This window comes from Leuresthes tenuis, unplaced genomic scaffold (assembly GCF_036924035.1).
Source record: "Leuresthes tenuis unplaced genomic scaffold, fLeuTen1.0.hap1 SCAF_22, whole genome shotgun sequence".
NCBI classification, from domain to species: domain Eukaryota; kingdom Metazoa; phylum Chordata; class Actinopteri; order Atheriniformes; family Atherinopsidae; genus Leuresthes; species Leuresthes tenuis.
Window position 1 is genome coordinate 27,422,635 of NW_027325376.1, and position 17,218 is coordinate 27,439,852.

General features: G+C 45.4%; 1 non-coding gene across 1 annotated transcript; it reads right to left on the reverse strand.

Annotated features, from left to right (window-relative positions):
- Positions 1 to 7,891: 7,891 nt before the first annotated feature.
- On the reverse strand, positions 7,892 to 8,006 carry LOC140282505 (U5 spliceosomal RNA). The gene has a single exon (XR_011909931.1). It is a non-coding gene; the product is annotated as a U5 spliceosomal RNA (small nuclear RNA).
- Positions 8,007 to 17,218: the final 9,212 nt, after the last annotated feature.

A 17,218-nucleotide genomic window follows, 5' to 3' on the forward strand; every position in this document is an offset into this window, starting at 1 on the left:
CCTCTTTTGATCATACATTGTCGGGCATTCGCACCTTTTCTTACCCGCTTTTTACAAACCACGGTCGGACTTTCACACCTTCTTGTAGCCGAACACATCCACTCCTGCTTTTGATGATGTATGGTTGGGCATTCGCACCTTTTTTTTACCCATTTTTCAGGAATTATGGGTGGACATTCACACCTTTTTGCAGCTGAACACCTCCTCTCCCACTTATGATAATTTGCGGTTTGATTTTCGAAAATTTTCTTTCATGTTTTCTAGCAATTATTGATGGACATTTAGACCTTCTTGCAGCTGAACACCTCCGCTCCTGCTTTTGATCATACATTGTCAGGCATTCGCACCTTGTCTTACCCGCTTTTTACAAACTTTAGTCGAACATTCACACCTTTTTGCAGCCGAACACCACCTCTCCCGCTTTTGATGATGTATGGTCCGGCATTCTTACCTTTTCTAACACATTTTTCAGCAATTATGGTCGGACATTCACACCTTCTTGCAGCCGAACACTTCCACTCCACCTTTTAGTGTTCTATCACACCTTTTTTTTCACCGCATTTTATAGATTATGGTTGGAAATTCTCAACCACTCTAATCCGAAGACCTCTCCTCCCGCTTTTGTTAATATATTTAAACTGTAGTCGGACATTCACACCTTCTTGCAGCTGAACCACCTCCGCTCCCTGTTTTGATCATGTATGGTCTGGCAATGCTACCTTTTCTTACCCGTTTGTGAGTAATTATGGCTGGACATTCACACCTACTTGCAGTCGAACAGCTCTGCTCCCTTTTTTGATTATGTTTGGTTGGATATTCGAACCTTTTCTTAACTGCTTTTTACAAACTTTGGTCGGAGGTTCACACCTTCTTGCAGCCGAACACCTCCGTTTCCGCTTTTGATGGTATATACTTTGGCATTCGAACCTTTTCTTACCCGCTTTTTACAAACCATGGTCGGACTTTCACACCTTCTTGTAGCCGAACAACTCCAATCCCGCTATTGATTGTGTACAGTCGTGTATTTTAACCTTTTCTTACCCGCTTTTGACCAACTATGGTCGGACATTAACACCGTCTTAGAGCGGAACACCTCCGCTCCCTCTTTTGATGGTGTATGTTCGGGCATTCTCACCCTTTTCTTACCCACTTTTTACAAACTATGGTCGGACATTCAAACCTTCTTGTAGCCAAAAACCACCGCTCCCTCTTTTGATCATACATTGTCGGTCATTCGCAACTTTTCTTACCCGCTTTTTACAAACCATGGTCGGACTTTCACACCTTCTTGTAGCCGAACACATCCGCTCCCGCTATTGATTGTGTACAGTCGGGTATTTTAACCTTTTCTTACCCGCTTTTTACCAACTATGGTTGGACATCCACATCTTCTTACAGTGGAACACCTCCGCTCCCTCTTTTGATGGTGTATGTTCGGGCATTCGAACCTTTTCTTACCCGCTTTTTGCAAACTATGCTCGGACATTCAAACCTTCTTGTAGCCGAACACATCCACTCCTCTATCTCGATATTGATAAATATGGAAGGACAAAGCAGTTTTAACTTGGTTTGAGCAAAGCAATTAATTTCACAGCAAAATCCGAAATCTTGCAGAACTCATGAAAGCAAGCTTATACTCGGATTCCTGAAACTTTAGATTTGCTCTTTCTTTTACTGCAAAGTACTACGTTGTTTTTTTGTTTAAATCTTTCTAGACATGGTAAATATGAAGGACAAATAAGTTTTAACATAGTTTGAGTGAAGGAATGCATTTTATAAGCAAAATAAAATGCATGAACTCACGAAAAGCTTTTTATCGCTTTTCCCTGCTTTTTACAAACTTTGGTCGGACGTTAACACCTTCTTGCAGCCGAACATCTCCGCTTCCGCTTTTGATGGTGTATATTCGGGCATTCGAACCTTTTCTTACCCGCTTTTTACAAACCATGGGTGGACTTTCACACCTTCTTGTAGCTGAACACCTCCGCTCCCGTTTTTGATGGTGTATAGTCGGGCATTCGAATCTTTTGTTACCCGCTTTTTACAAACCATGGGTGGACTTTCACACCTTCTTGTAGCCGAAAACCTCCGCTCCCTCTTTTGATCATACATTGTAGGGCATTCGCACCTTTTCTTACCCGCTTTTTACAAACCATTGTCGGAGTTTCACACCTTCTTGTAGCCGAACACATCCGCTCCCGCTATTGATTGTGTACATTCGGGTATTTTAACCTTTTCTTACCCGCTTTTTACCAACTATGGTCGGCTATTCACACCTTCTTACAGCGGAACACCTCCGTTTCCTCTTTTGATGGTGTATGTTCGGGCATTCAAACCTTTTCTTACCCGCTTTTTACAATCTATGCTGGGACATTCAAACCTTCTTGTAGCCGAACACATCCACTCCTGCTTTTGATGATGTATGGTTGGGCATTCGAACCTACTTGTTGCCCGCTTTTCATTAATTATGGGTGGACAATCACACCTTGTCGCAGCCAAACACCTCCGCTCCCTGTTTTGATCATGTATGGCTGGACATTCGCACCTTTTCTCACCCGCATTTTGCAAACTATGGTCGGCTATTCACAGCTTCCTCTCCAACATACTTGTATGGCTGGACATTCACACCTACTTGCAGCCGAACACCACCTCTCTTGCTTTTGATGATGTATGGACCGGATTTCTTACCTTTTCTAACACATTTTTCAGCAATTATGGTTGGAGATTCACACCTACGCACAGCCGAACAACTCCGCTCCCGCATTTGATGGTGTATAGTCGGGCATTCTCACCTTTTCTCATCAGCTTTTTGCAAATTATGATCTGACATTCACACCTACTTGCAGTCAAACAGTTTGGCTGGATATTCGAACCTTTTCTTAACTACTTTTTACAAACTTTGGTTGGACGTTCACACCTTCTTGTAGCCGAACACATCCACTCCTACTTTTGATGATGTATGGTTGGGCATTCGCACCTTTTTTTTACACATTTTTCAGGAATTATAGGTGGACATTCACACCTTCTTGCAGCTGAAAACCTCCTCTCCCACTTATCATCATGTGCTGTTTGATTTTGGAAAATTTTCTTTCATGTTTTCTAGCAATTATTGATGGACATTTAGACCTTCTTGCAGCTGAACACCTCCGCTCCTGCTTTTGATCATACATTGTCAGGCATTCGCACCTTGTCTTACCAGCTTTTTACAAACTTTAGTCGAACATTCACACCTTTTTGCAGCCAGATGTATGGACCGGCATTCTTACCTTTTCTAACACATTTTTCAGCAATTATGGTCGGAGATTCACACCTACTCACAGCCGAACAACTCCGCTCCTGCATTTGATGGTGTATAGTCGGGCATTCTCACCCTTTCTCATCAGTTTTTTTCAAATTATGATCTGACGTTCACACCTTCTTCCAGCCGAACACCTCCGCTTCCGCTTTTGATCATACATTGTCGGGCATTCGCACCTTTTCTTACTCGCTTTTTACAAACCATGGTCGGACTTTCACACCTGTTAGTAGCCGAACAACTCCGCTCCCGCTATTGATTGTGTACAGTCGGGTATTTTAACCTTTTCTTACCCGCTTTCTACCAACTATGGTCGGACATTCACACCTTCTTACAGCGGAACACCTCCGCCCCCTCCTTTGATGGTGTATGTTCGGGCATTCGAACCTTTTCTTACCCACATTTACAAACTATGGTCAGACATTCAAACCTTCTTGTAGCCGAACACATCCACTCCTGCTTTTGATGATGTATGGCTGGGCAGTCGAACCTACTTGTTGCCCGCTTTTCATATATTATGGGTGGATTTTCACACCTTGTCGCAGCAAAACACCTCCGCTCCCTGTTTTGATCATGTATGGTTTGACATTCGCACCTTTTCTCACCCGCTTTTTACTATGGTCGGCCATTCACAGCTTCCTCTCCACCATTCTTGTATGGTGGGATATTCACACCCACTTGCATCCGAAGACCTCCGCCCCCACTTTTGTTGATATTTAGTCGGTCATTCGCACCTTACCCGCTTTTGGCAAACTATGGCCTTCTTGCAGCCAAACACCTCTGATCTAGCTTTTGATGATGTGAGGTTGGGCATTCAGACCTTGCTTCACCTGCTTTTCACCAAATATAGTCGGACATTCACACCTTCTTGCAGCCGAACACTTCCGCTCCACCTTTTAGTGTTCTATCACACCTTTTTTTTCACCGCATTTTATAGATTATGGTTGGAAATTCTCAACCACTCTCATCCGAAGACCTCTCCTACCGCTATTGTGAATATATTTGAACTTTAGGCAGACATTTACTCTTTCTTGCAGCTGAACCAACTCCGCTCCCTGTTTTGATCATGTATGGTCTGGCAATACTACCTTTTCTTACCCGTTTGTGAGTAATTATGGCTGGACATTCACACCTACTTGCAACCGAACACCACCTCTCTCGCTTTTGATGATGTATGGACTGGCATTCTTACCTTTTCTAACACATTTTTCAGCAATTATGATTGGAGATTCACACCTACTCACAGCCGAACAACTCCGCTCCCGCATTTGATGGTGTATAGTCGGGCATTCTCATCCTTTCTCATCAGCTTTTTTGCAAATTATGATCTGACATTCACACCTACTTGAAGTCGAACAGCTCTGCTCCCACTTTTGATTATGTTTGGTTGGATATTCGAACCTTTTCTTAACTGCTTTTTAAAAAACTTTGGTTGGACGTTCACACCTTCTTGTAGCCGAACATATCCACTCCTGCTTATGATGATGTATGGTTGGGCATTCGCACCTTTTTTTTACCCATTTTTCAAGAATTATGGGTGGACATTCACACCTTCTTGCAGCTGAACACCTCCTCTCCCACTTATGATCATGTGCGGTTTGATTTTCGAAAATTTTCTTTCATGTTTTCTAGCAATTATGGTTGGACATTCAGACCTTCTTGCAGCTGAACAACTCCGCTCCCGCTTTTGATCATACATTGTCGGGCATTCGCACCTTGTCTTACCCGCTTTTTACAAACTATAGTCAGACATTCACACCTTGCAGCTGAACCACCTCCGCTCCATGTTTCGATCATGTATGGTCTGGCAATACTACCTTTTCTTACCCGTTTGTGAGTAATTATGGCTGGACATTCACTGGTTCTTGCAGCCAAACACCTCTCCCGCTTTTGAGTGATGAATTGTCCTGCATTCTTACTTTTCTAACACATTTTTCAGCAATTATGGTCGGACATTCACACTTACTCACTTTCGAACACCTCCGCTCCCAAATTTGATGGTGTACAGTCGGGCATTCTCACCCTTTCTCATCAGCTTTTTGCAAATTATGATCTGAAATTCACACCTACTTGCAGCTGAACACCTCCGCTCCCGCTTTTGATGGTGTATAGTCGGGCTTTCGAGCCTTTTCTTCCCTGGTTTTTACAAATTATGGTTGGACATTCAGACCTTGCAGCCGAAAACCTCCGCTCCCTCTTTTGATCATACATTGTCGGGCATTCGCACCTTGTCTTACCCGCTTCTTATAAACTTTAGTCGCACATTCACACCTTCTTGCAGCCGAACCACCTCCGCTCCCTGTTTTGATCATGTATGGTCTGGCAATAGTATCTTGTCTTACACGCTTGTTATAAACTTTAGTCGCACATTCACACCTACTTGCAGCTGAACACCACCTCTCCCGCTTTTGATGATGTATGGACCGGCATTCTTACCTTTTCTAACACATTTTTCAGCAATTATGGTCGAAGATTTACACCTACTCACAGCCGAACAACTCCGCTCCCGCATTTGATTGTGTATAGTCGGTCATTCTCACCCTTTCTCATCAGCTTTTTGCAAATTATGATCTGACATTCACACCTACTTGCAGTCGAAAAGCTCTGCTCCCGCTTTTGATTATGTTTGGTTAGATATTCAAACCTTTTCTTAACTGCTTTTTACCAACTTTGGTTGGACGTTCATGTCTTCTTGAAGCCGAACACCTCCGCTTCCGCTTTTGATGATGTATGGTTGGGCATTCGCACCCTTTTTTTACAGATTTTTCAGGAATTATGGGTGGACATTCACACCTTCTTGCAGCTGAACACCTCCTCTCCCGCTTATGATCATGTTTGGTTTGATATTCGAAAATTCTCTTTCATGTTTTCTAGCAATTATTGATGGACATTCAGACCTTCTTGCAGCTGAACACCTCCGCTCCAGCTGTTGATGGTGTATAGTCGGGCTTTCGAGCGTTTTCTTCCCCAGTTTTTACAAATTATGGTTGGACATTCAGACCTTCTTTCAACCGAAAACCTCTGCTCCCTCTTTTGATCATACATTGTCGGGCATTCGAACCTTTTCTTACCCGCTTTTTACAAACCATGGTCGGACTTTCACACCTTTTAGTAGCCGAATAACTCCGCTCCCGCTATTGATTGTGTACAGTCGGGTATTTTAACCTTTTCTTACCCGCTTTTTACCAACTATGGTCGGACATTCACACCTTCTTGCAGCCGAACACTTCCACTCCACCTTTTAGTGTTCTATCACACCTTTTTTTTCACCGCATTTTATAGATTATGGTTGGAAATTCTCAACCACTCTAATCCGAAGACCTCTCCTCCCGCTTTTGTTAATATATTTAAACTGTAGTCGGACATTCACACCTTCTTGCAGCTGAACCACCTCCGCTCCCTGTTTTGATCATGTATGGTCTGGCAATGCTACCTTTTCTTACCCGTTTGTGAGTAATTATGGCTGGACATTCACACCTACTTGCAGTCGAAAAGCTCTGCTCCCGCTTTTGATTATGTTTGGTTAGATATTCAAACCTTTTCTTAACTGCTTTTTACCAACTTTGGTTGGACGTTCATGTATTCTTGAAGCCGAACACTTCCGCTTCCGCTTTTGATGATGTATGGTTGGGCATTCGCACCCTTTTTTTACCGATTTTTCAGGAATTATGGGTGGACATTCACACCTTCTTGCAGCTGAACACCTCCTCTCCCGCTTATGATCATGTTTGGTTTGATATTCGAAAATTCTCTTTCATGTTTTCTAGCAATTATTGATGGACATTCAGACCTTCTTGCAGCTGAACACCTCCGCTCCAGCTGTTGATGGTGTATAGTCGGGCTTTCGAGCGTTTTCTTCCCCAGTTTTTACAAATTATGGTTGGACATTCAGACCTTCTTTCAACCGAAAACCTCTGCTCCCTCTTTTGATCATACATTGTCGGGCATTCGAACCTTTTCTTACCCGCTTTTTACAAACCATGGTCGGACTTTCACACCTTTTAGTAGCCGAATAACTCCGCTCCCGCTATTGATTGTGTACAGTCGGGTATTTTAACCTTTTCTTACCCGCTTTTTACCAACTATGGTCGGACATTCACACCTTCTTACAGCGGAACACCTCCGCTCCCTCCTTTGATGGTGTATGTTCGGGCATTCGAACCTTTTCTTACCCGCTTTTTACAAACTATGGTCAGACATTCAAACCTTCTTGTAGCCGAACACATCCACTCCTGCTTTTGATGATGTATGGTTGGGCATTCGAACCTACTCGTTGCCCGCTTTTCATTAATTATGGGTGGACATTCACACCTTGTCGCGGCCAAACACCTCCGCTCCCTATTTTGATCATGTATTGTTTGACATTCGCACCTTTTCTCAACCGCTTTTTACTATGGCCCACCCGCTGCAATGAGCACTCTTCAGCCCTTTTAAATGGTATAACTTTGCACTCCCGCACGCTCCAGCAAGCACCATTCAAGCAACACCTTTGCACTCCAGCTTCAAACATCGGCACAGTCGCAACAGGTAAGGCGACTCTACTCAGAGAAGTCACTCTGCACAGTAACAAGATTTTTTTTGCACAAACAGAAAGGGCTTCACCCGCAGGTAAAGCCTGCCAAAAATAGAAACAACTCATTAGTGCTGCTCTCCACGGAAGTCTTTAATAAAAGGCGAAAGAGTTGTACGTTATGAAGAGAAACCAGAGTACGATTATCCGTCACTGCGGGAGCAGGGCATCAGGCTAGTTGGCATAGCCACCTTCCCCATGGTGAGCTTTGCTTGATTGAGACGCTTTCTCCCCCCCCTTGCTCCTCGACTGACCAAGTAGGAACAATCGGGCCCTATTCGATGGCTGCCTTGTCTTTTACTCTGTGCAAAAGACAAGGCAGCAACAAAAACACCACGGGAACACCGTATTGAGGCTTTGTTCTGACCGCTCATTCGGTGTCACGTTTCTTTCAAGCAATTCTCCCGCTTAGCCCACACTCTGCTCGCTCCCAGAGCCGTGTTAAAGTCTACTTCGCATTCACTCTCTTTTCTCAGCAGACTCTTGGGATTTTATCTATAAAATGAATTCCTTCACTCAAACTATGTTAAAACTGTCAAAAAAAAAAAACAACGTTGTACTTTGCAGTAAAAGAAAGAGCAAATCTAAAGTTTCAGGAATCCGAGAATAAGCTTACTTTCATGAGTTCTTCACGATTTCGGATTTTGCTATAAAATGAATTCCTTCACTCAAACTAAATTAAAACTGCTAAACCGCTAATCTGTTACACGTAAGGCAGATGTCAAATTCACCGAAATAGGATCTAAGGGTATTCGGCCAATCGAGCTGTAGCAGCTTCGGTAAAAGAGTATAAGTTGAAGAGTTTGTGAATAAAGGTGTGCACACACATAGTGAGCTGTAGGAAAATAGGCAAGGAGCAATGCTGGCTGGGGTATATGTTCTTGTATGTTGTCTGACTGTTTGATTTGAATGTGTTGTGTAAGTGTCCTGTTGAATGTTACATGTTTGGGCTTTGACACGCTTCACTGTGGTTGTTAACTGTGTGGTGTGTCCTGAAATGTTATATGTTTGGGCTGTGTGACATGCTTAATGCTTGTCAGTAGCTACCCACTTATTCATATATAGCAACTGACAACATAAGAAGTCCGGACATACTTTGATAGTAGTTGTAGAAGTATCCTTATTGATAATAGATAAACTAATTCATAGTGATAGAACAGTAGATGAACAGGTGCCTGCACATGTCTCACGAAAATAAAATGGGTATATGATTGCTGACGGCAGAGCAATACTGCCAAACTTATGAGTTCTTGTGGCAAACTTGATTCAGGGTCTTGACGTGTATACGCTGTTTCGCTGACTTGATTGTCACAAGAAACAAAGTGTGTTTGATAAGATCCGACCATTTTATTACGGGAGGATCAGTATGTATGGATTCTGATGTGACTGATAAACCCATTCGTATCTTAAGCATAATCTAATACGTGAGACAACGCCCTGGCACACAATCAAAAAAAAAAAGAGAGAGCGGTTTTGTGTCCCCCCAGTCCATAATGTAGAAAAGAGAGAAAAAAGCCTTTCTGATTTGGTGTGTGTGCTCACAGTGTAGAGTGTAGAGAAAAGAGAGAAAAGAAAGCCGTTTTGGTGTCACGGGTGTTGTGACTTACACACACAAATTTCTGAATTGAGAAAGGAAATTATTTTAGAATGTCACCTCTCTGTTGGGGAAGGAGCCGGAGCTGGTGCGCGAGGCTGAGCGGTTCCGGCTAGATATAGTCGGACTCACCTCGACGCACGGCTCGGGCTCTGGAACCAGTCCTCTTGAGAGGGGTTGGACTCTCTTCCACTCTGGAGTTGCCCGTGGTGAGAGGCGCAGAGCAGGTGTGGGCATACTTATTGCCCCCCGGCTGTGTGCCAGTACATTGGGGTTTACCCCAGTGAACGAGAGGGTAGCCTCCCTCCGCCTTCGGGTGGGGGGACGAGTCCTGACTGTTGTTTGTGCCTATGCGCCAAACAGCAGTTCAGAGTACCCACCCTTTTTGGAGTCTCTGGGGGAGGCACTGGAGAATGCTCCTACCGGAGACTCCCTCGTTCTGCTGGGGGACTTCAATGCTCACGTGGGCAATGACAGTGAGACCTGGAGGGGTGTGATTGAGAGGAACGGCCCCCCCGATCTGAACCAGAGTGGTGTTATGTTGTTGGACTTCTGTGCTGGTCATGGACTGTCCATAACGAACACCATGTTCAGACATAAGGGTGTCCATATGTGCACTTGGCACCAGGACACCCTTGGCCGCAGTTCGATGATCGACTTTGTGGTTGTATCATCGGACTTGCGGCCGTATGTCCTGGACACTCGGGTGAAGAGAGGGGCGGAGCTGTCAACTGATCACCACCTGGTGGTGAGTTGGCTCCGCTGGTGGGGGAGGATGCCGATCAGACCTGGCAGGCCCAAACGTATTGTGAGGGTCTGCTGGGAGCGTTTGTCAGAATCCCCCGTCAGAAGGAGCTTTAACTCCCACCTCCGGCAGAGCTTCAACCATATCCCGGGGGAGGTGGGGGACATTGAGTCCGAATGGGCCATGTTCCGTGACTCCATTGCCGAGGCAGCTGATCGGAGTTGTGGCCGTAAGGTGGTCAGTGCCTGTCGTGGCGGCAACCCTCGAACCTGCTGGTGGACACCAGTGGTGAGGGAAGCCGTCAAGCTGAAGAAGGAGTCCTATCGGGCCTTTTTGGCCAGTGGGACCCTGGAAGCAGCTGATAGGTACCGACAGGCCAGACGGGCCGCGGCTTCGGCGGTTGCTGAGGCAAAAACTCGGGCCTGGGAGGAGTTCGGTGAGACCATGGAGAACGATTTCCGGACGGCCTCGAAGAGATTCTGGTCCACCATCCGGCGTCTCAGGGGGGGGAAGCGGCTCACAGTCAACACTGTTTACAGTGGGGACGGGGCTTTGCTGACCTCAACTAGGGATGTTGTGAGTCGGTGGGGGGAGTACTTCGAGGAACTCCTCAATCCTACCAACACGTGCTCGGAAGAGGCAGAGTCGGAGAGCTCGGAGACGGGGCCTCCCATTTCTGGGGCTGAGGTTGCCGAGGTGGTCAAAAAGCTCCTCGGTGGCAAGGCCCCGGGGGTGGATGAGGTCCGTCCTGAGTTTCTCAAGGCTCTGGATGTTGTAGGGCTGTCTTGGCTGACACGCCTCTGCAGCATCGCGTGGACATCGGGGACAGTGCCTCTGGACTGGCAGATTGGGGTGGTGGTCCCCCTCTTTAAAAAGGGGGACCGGAGGGTGTGTTCCAACTATAGGGGTATCACACACCTCAGCCTCCCTGGTAAGGTCTATTCGGGGGTATTGGAGAGGAGGATCCGTCGGATAATCGAGCCTCGGATTCAGGAGATGCAGTGTGGCTTTCGTCCTGGCCGTGGAACAGTGGACCAGCTCTATACCCTCGGCAGGATCCTGGAGGGTGCATGGGAGTTCGCCCAACCAGTCTACATGTGTTTTGTGGACTTGGAGAAAGCGTTCGACCGTGTCCCTCGTGGAGTCCTGTGGGGGGTGCTCCGGGAATATGGAGTGCCGGACCCCTTGATAGGGGCCGTTCGGTCTCTGTATGACCGGTGCCAGAGTTTGGTCCGCATTGCCGGCAGTAAGTCGGATACGTTTCCGGTGAGAGTTGGACTCCGTCAGGGCTGCCCTTTGTCACCGATTCTGTTCCTAACTTTTATGGACAGAATTTCTAGGCGCAGCCAGGGCGTTGAGGGTGTCCGATTTGGCGACCTCAGAATCGGGTCTCTGCTTTTTGCAGATGATGTGGTTCTGTTAGCGTCGTCAGGCCGTGACCTTCAGCTCTCACTGGAGCGATTTGCAGCCGAGTGTGAAGCGGCTGGGATGAGAATCAGCACCTCCAAATCCGAGACTATGGTTCTCAGCCGGAAAAGGGTGGAATGCTCTCTCCGGGTCGGGAATGAGATCCTTCCCCAAGTGGAGGAGTTCAAGTATCTCGGGGTCTTGTTCACGAGTGAGGGACGAATGGAGCGGGAGATTGACGGGCGGATCGGTGCGGCGTCTGCAGTGTTGCGGGCTCTGCACCGACCCGTCGTTGTGAAGAGGGAGCTGAGCCAGAAGGCAAAGCTCTCTACTTACTGGTCAATCTACGTTCCCATCCTCACCTATGGTCACGAGTTGTGGGTAGTGACCGAAAGAAGAAGATCGCGAATACAAGCGGCCGAAATGGATTTCCTCCGCAGGGTGTCTGGGCTCTCCCTTAGAGATAGGGTGAGAAGCTCAGTCATCCGGGAGGGGCTCGGAGTAGAACCGCTGCTCCTCCGCATTGAGAGGAGTCAGATGAGGTGGCTCGGGCATCTGGTTAGGATGCCCCCTGGGCGCCTCCCTGGGGAGGTGTTCCGGGCACGTCCCACTGGGAGGAGACCCCGGGAAAGACCCAGGACACGCTGGAGAGACTATGTCTCTCGGCTGGCCTGGGAACGCCTCGGGGTCCCCCCGGAAGAGCTGGAGGAAGTGGCCGGGGACAGAGACGTCTGGGTTTCTCTACTCAAGCTGCTGCCCCCGCGACCCGACCCCCGGATAAGCGGCAGATGATGGATGGATGGAAATTATTTTAGAGGAAGCACTAGAGTTTAGATCCCACATTTGTTGATAGGCATTCATTTATTTCTTCACTTCTGATGAAGTTTCAACAATAAACAACAAACTTTGTATTATGAGAAAGAACCAGACTCATTCTTCAGGAATCCGAAAATAAGCTCTATTTTACGAGTTATGCACGAATTCGGATTCTCCTATAAAACGAATTCCTTAACTTAAACCAAGTTAAGACTGCTTTGTCCTTCATATTTATTCATGTCTAATCAAGTTTCAACGATAAACAACGTTGTACTTTGTAGAATGAGAAAGAACTTCTTCAGCAATAAGCATCTCTCGACATATGACGAAGTACAGATTTTGCTAAAAATTTAATTCCTTCTATCAGCCTGACTTAAAACTGTTTGTCCTCTTTATTTATCCACTTCAAATCAAGTTTCAACAATAAAAAAAAATTTGTAGTTTGAGAAAGAACAACTTAATCTTCAGCAATCAGTATAAAAAGAGGGTAAGAAAAGGTGCAAATGCCAACCATACATCACTAAAAGGTGGAGCGGAAATATTCGGCTGCAAGTAGGTGTGAATGTCCGACCATAATTTGTAAAAAGCGGGTAAGAAAAGGTTCGAATGCCTGACTGTATATTAAAAAAAGCGGGAGGAGAGTGGGTGAGAATTTCCAACCGTAATCTATAAAATGCGGTGAAAAAAAAGGTGTGAATGCCCCATAGAACACTAAAAGGTGGAGCGGAAGTGTTCGGCTGCAAGAAGGTGTGAATGTCCGACTATATTTGGTGAAAAGCAGGTGAAGCAAGGTCTGAATGCCCAACCTTACATCATCAAAAGCGAGATCAGAGGTGTTTGGCTGCAAGAAGGCCAAAAGCGGGTAAGGTGCGAATGACCGACTAAATATCAACAAAAGTGGATGCAAGTGGGTGTGAACATCCCATCATACAAGTATGGTGGAGAGGAAGCTGTGAATGGCCAACCATAGTAAAAAGCGGGCAACAAGTAGGTTTGAATGCCCAACCATACATCATCAAAAGCAGGAGTGGATGTGTTCGGCTACAAGAAGGTTTGAATATCCGACCATAGTTTGTAAAAAGTGGGTAAGAAAAGGTTTGAATGCCCGAACATACACCATCAAAAGAGGGAGCGGAGGTGTTCAGCTGCAAGAAGGTCTGAATGTCCAACCACAATTTGTAAAAACCGGGGAAGAAAAGGCTGGAAAGCCCGACTATACACCATCAAAAGCGGGAGCGGAGGTGTTCAGCTGCAAGAAGGTCTGAATGTCCATCAATAATTGCTAGAAAACATGAAAGAAAATTTTCGAATATCAAACCGCACATGATCATAAGCGGGAGAGGAGGTGTTCGGCTGCAAGAAGGTGTGAATGTCCTCCCATAATTCATGAAAAATGGGTAAAAAAAGGTGCGAATGACAAACCATACATTATCAAAAGCAGGTGTGAATGTCAGATCATAATTTGCAAAAAGCTGATGAGAAAAGGTGAGAATGCCTTACTATACAGTGTATAGTATACACCATCAAATGCTGGAGCGGAGGTGTTCGGCTCTGAATAGGTGTGAATGTCCGACCATAATTGCTGAAAAATGTGTTAGAAAAGGTAAGAATGCCGGTCCATACATCATCAAAAGCGAGAGAGGTGGTGTTCGGCTGCAAGTAGGTGTGAATGTCCAGTCATTATTACTCACAAACGGGTAAGAAAAGGTAGCATTGCCAGACCATACATGATCAAAACAGGGAGCGGAGGTGGTTCAGCTGCAAGAAGGTGTGAATGTCCAACTAAAGTTCAAATATATTAACAAAAGCAGGAGGAGAGGTCTTCGGATGAGAGTGTATGAGAATTTCCAACAATAATCTATAAAATGCGGTGAAAAAAAAGGTGTGATAGAACACTAAAAGGTGGAGCGGAAGTGTTCGGCTGCAAGAAGGTGTGAATGTCCGACCATAATTGCTGAAAAATGTGTTAGAAAAGGTAAGAATGCCGGACCATACATCATCAAAAGAGGGAGAGGTGGTGTTCGGCTGCAAAAAGGTGTGAATGTCCAGCCATAATTACTCACAAACGGGTAAGAAAAGGTAGCATTGCCAGACCATACATGATCAAAACAGGGAGCAGAGGTGGTTCAGCTGCAAGAAGGTGTGAATGTCCGACTAAAGTTCAAATATATTAACAAAAGCGGGAGGAGAGGTCTTCGGATGAGAGTGGTTGAGAATTTCAAACCATAATCTATAAAATGCGGTGAAAAAAAAGGTGTGATAGAACACTAAAAGGTGGAGCGGAAGTGTTCGGCTGCAAGAAGGTGTGAATGTCCGACAATATTTGGTGAAAAGCAGGTGAAGCAAGGTCTGAATGCCCAACCTTACATCATCAAAAGCGAGATCAGAGGTGTTTGGCTGCAAGAAGGCCATAGTTTGCCAAAAGCGGGTAAGGTGCGAATGACCGACTAAATATTAACAAAAGTGGGGGTGGAGGTCTTCGGATGCAAGTGGGTGTGAATATCCCACCATACAAGTATGGTGGAGAGGAATCTGTGAATAGCCGACCATAGTTTGCAAAAAGCCGGTGAGAAAAGTTGCAAATGTCAAACCATACATGATCAAAACAGGGAGCGGAGGTGTTTGGATGCGACAAGGTGTGAATGTCCACCCATAATTAATGAAAAGTGGGAAACAAGTAGGTTTGAATGCCCAACCACACATCATCAAAAGCAGGAGTGGATGTGTTCGGCTACAAGAAGGTTTGAATGTCCGACCATAGTTGGTAAAAAGCGGGTAAGAAAAGGTTAAAATACCCGACTGTACACAATCAATTACGGGAGCGGATGTGTTAGGCTAAGAAAAGGTGTATTAAGAAAAGGTTCGAATATCCAACCAAACATCAAAAGCGGGAGCAGAGCTGTTCGACTGCAAGTAGGTGTGAATGTCAGATCATAATTTGCAAAAAGCTGATGAGAAAGGGTGAGAATGCCCGACTATACACCATCAAATGCGGGAGCGGAGTGTTTCGGCTGTGAGTAGGTGTGAATCTCCGACCATAATTGCTGAAAAATGTGTTAGAAAAGGTAAGAATGCCGGTCCATACATCATCAAAAGCGAGAGAGGTGGTGTTCGGCTGCAAGTAGGTGTGAATGTCCAGCCATAATTACTCACAAACGGGTAAGAAAAGGTAGCATTGCCAGACCATACATGATCAAAAGAGGGAGCGGAGGTGGTTCAGCTTCAAGAAGGTGTGAATGTCCGACTAAAGTTTAAATATATTAACAAAAGCGGGAGGAGAGGTCTTCGGATGAGAGTGGTTGAGAATTTCCAACCATAATCTATAAAATGCGGTGAAAAAAAAGGTGTGATAGAACACTAAAAGGTGGAGCGGAAGTGTTCGGCTGCAAGAAGGTGTGAATGTCCGACCATAATTGCTGAAGAATGTGTTAGAAAAGGTGCGAATGCCTGACAATGTATGATCAAAAGCAGGAGCGGAGGTGTTCAGCTGCAAGAAGGTCTAAATGTCCATCAATAATTGCTAGAAAACATGAAAGAAAATTTTCGAAAATCAAACCGCAAATGATCATAAGTGGGAGAGGAGGGGTTCAGCGGCAAGAAGGTTTGAATGTCCACCCATAATTCCTGAAAAATGGGTAAAAAAAGGTGCGAATGCCCAACTATACATCATCAAAAGCAGGAGTGGAGGTGTTCGGCTACAAGAAGGTTTGAATGCCGGACCATAGTTGGTAAAAAGCGGGTAAGAAAAGGTGAAAATACCCGACTGTACACAATCAAAAGAAGGAGCGGAGTTGTTCAGCAACAAAGTGTGAAAGTCTGACCAAGTTTTGCAAAAAGCGGGTAAGAAAAGGTTTGTATGCCCGAATATACACCATCAAAAGTGGAAGCGGTGGTGTTCAGCTGCAAGAAGGTGTGAACGTCCGACCAAAGTTTGTAAAAAGCAGTTAAGAAAATGTTCGAATATCCAACAAAACATAATCAAAAGTGGGAGCAGAGCTGTTCGACTGAAAGTAGGTGTGAATGTCAGATCATAATTTGCAAAAAGCTGATGAGAAAGGGTGAGAATACCCGACTATACACCATCAAATGCGGGAGCGGAGTTGGTCGGCTGTGAGTAGGTGTGAATCTCCGACCATAATTGCTGAAAAATGTGTTAGAAAAGGTAAGAATGCCGGACCATTCATCATCAAAAGCGGGAGAGGTGTTCCGCTGCAAGAAGATGTGAATGTCCAGCCATAATTACTCACAAACGGGTAAGAAAAGGAAGTATTGCCAGACCAAACATGATCAAAACAGGGAGCGGAGGTGGTTCGGCTGCAAGAAGGTGTGAATGTCCGACTAAAGTTTGTAAAAAGCGGGTAAGACAAGGTGCGAATGCCCGACAATGTATGATCAAGAGTGGGAGCGGAGGTTTTCGGCTGCAAGGTCTGAATGTCCAACCATAATTTGTAAAAACTGGGTAAGAAAAGGCTCGAAAGCCAGACTATAAACCATCAAAAGCGGCAGCGGAGGTTTTCGGCTGTAAGAAGGGCTGAATGTCCATCCATAATTACTGAAAAATGGGTAAAAAAAGGTGCGAATGCCCAACCATACATCATCAAAAGCGGGAGAGAAGGTGTTCGACTGCAAGTAGGTGTGAATGTCGGATCATAATTTATAAAATGCGGGTAAGAAAAGGTAAGAATGCCCAACCATAAATTATCAAAAGCGACAGCAGAGATGTTCGGCTGGTATTTATCAATGTCTAGATAGATTTCCACAAAAAACAACGTTGTACTTTGCAGTAAAAGA